This window comes from Oryzias melastigma, linkage group LG20, assembly GCF_002922805.2.
Source record: "Oryzias melastigma strain HK-1 linkage group LG20, ASM292280v2, whole genome shotgun sequence".
In the NCBI taxonomy this organism is placed as follows: domain Eukaryota; kingdom Metazoa; phylum Chordata; class Actinopteri; order Beloniformes; family Adrianichthyidae; genus Oryzias; species Oryzias melastigma.
The window spans coordinates 15951103-15953357 of NC_050531.1; the positions used below are offsets into that span (position 1 = coordinate 15951103).

Below are 2255 nucleotides of genomic sequence, written 5' to 3' on the forward strand. Positions count from 1 at the left end.
GAAAACAACACAGTCTTTAATCCTACCATGTTTTATATGTATGTGGTTATGTTATAACCGAGCAACTCCAACAGGAATCTGTCAGAAAACGCAGACTTCAAGCAGAATACATTTTTAAAATATTTATTCAGTTAAATTTATATTTCAGACATCAAAAATGATCCATAATACATGTTTTTTTTTACAAAGTAAATACTTAAATTCATCTTTATACGTATCATGAGGTTGGCATATGTGCGCTGAATGCTCTAATCTGCTAACACATTGGCATCAGTAGTGCGGCTCTAACGTAGTTGGAATGTTATCTAAAGCTCACATTAAAGTGAGCAGCTATTCTCCTGAATTTGAAGGAAACGCTTCAAAAGACTTGGAGGATTTCAGAGAAGTGCAGAGGCTGTCCCTGGAGAAAAAGCATTCATGCATGTCTAAACAAAGGCTAATTGCTTTTCTGATACACCTCTAAAATTTATATTAGCTGTATTTAGATTAGTGTAAACATATAGCCAGAGGATTATGGCATGGAATAGAGCTATTTTTTTCTTTCTTTTATTTACATTGAGGGTTTGAAGCATTCAGAGAAAAAAGGGAAAATCAAAGTAAGGTCATTTTATAATGTAAGATTTACAGATTTTTCTAATGCATACAAAGACATACCATATTTTCCACTCTACAAGATCTTAAGGCCTACTGTTAGTGAATGGTCTATTTTTAACTTATGTCATATACTGTATAAGCTATAAGGTACATTGAGCAAGACAAAAGAGTCAGAGATAAGTCAGTAAGTCACTAAAACTTTATTAACTCCGCTCACATTGACCTCAGAATTTGTTTGTAACACCTGACATGTTAGTCAGGTTAGAAGTGTAGGGGTTAATCTTTTGTTCTCATTGTTCAGTTAACTCTTTAACCTCTTCATAGAATGACAAAGACAAAGTTCTGGTTTACACACATGGAGTATGTAGCCGCACACTGTAAAACAACCGTGTCACTCTGTCGTTGCCCATCCCATCTTTATTGACAAAAAGTTTCAACTTCTTTTTCGACTCATAAAATGGACATTGAACAGAGTTGTACCCTCAAACCAATTCAAACAATAATCCAGATTCCAAGTGTCACAGAAACAAAATCAGCTAAACAAAATAAAATTCTAATGTAACTTAAATATTTCAGCAACTTAAATCTCTCAGAAAATGGCTTACAAGAAGCATTAGCGTTAGCCAGGTTAGCGTATTCACAATACTTATAACTCCCAACCTCCTCTACAACAAGTAAAATAATAGACTGATATCACTAAAACAATCATTACTGTAAATATGCTAAATCCAAACCTCGTAGGCAACACGCACACACACATACACAAAAATAGTCTGACTTCGCTATACGTTAGCTGCATTAGAGGCTTTTACTATGTAAAAAGCATTAACTTTTGCATTAGCGTAATCACAAAACCTATAACTCATAACTCCGTCCACAACATGTAAAAAAATAGACTGATACTGCTAAAACAATCATTACTCTGACAATGCTAACCCCAAACCTCGTAGGCAAAAAAAAAAGCTAACCTAGCTATACGTTAGCCACATTAGATGCTTTTGCCATGTAAAAAGCATTAGCTACGATAGCTGCATTAGCATAATCACAAAACCTAACTCCTAACTTTGATGCTAACCTGGAAAAAAACAGACTGATACTTATAAAACAAACGTAACTGTATCTACGCTAACTTCCAGCCTTGTTAGCACCATTTAAAAATACATTAGCCATATTAGCGTTTTCAGAATACTGTTAGCCTACCGCTAAATAACAAAACCATGTTCCGACATCGCTATATGTTAGCGTATTCACATCAACACCCAACCAAATATTTTGACAAAACGTGTACCTCTAAAACTGTTTCGATGATAGTAATTACAACCACAATTAATTCATATATAAGGCGTTCTGGATGACAACCTGCGCTGTAATTTAAAAAACGAACTAACCATTTTAATTGCATCTTAAAGTGCAGAAAATATGTTATTTTTTGGACCTAGAGATTCTAAAATATTTAGATCTGTACCCTTTTTCATTGTTTATTCCTGTTTTCCTTAGAGACATAATTTCATCTTTGACTATCAGGATTTGAGTTGTAAAGTAGCTTTCCTCTCAAATATGCAACGCTGTAGATCTAATGGAATGAAAAGGTGCAGCCTTGAAAGAAGCAACACAGCTATACACTACCCATAGCCAACATATGTTTAGTCAAGGCTAAAACG

General features: G+C 34.3%; 1 protein-coding gene across 1 annotated transcript in view; it reads left to right on the top strand.

Annotated features, from left to right (window-relative positions):
- Positions 1 to 2255, top strand: part of col11a1a (collagen, type XI, alpha 1a) — a 101999-nt gene that overhangs the window by 86169 nt on the left and 13575 nt on the right. The gene's annotated exons all lie outside the window — the stretch shown is intronic.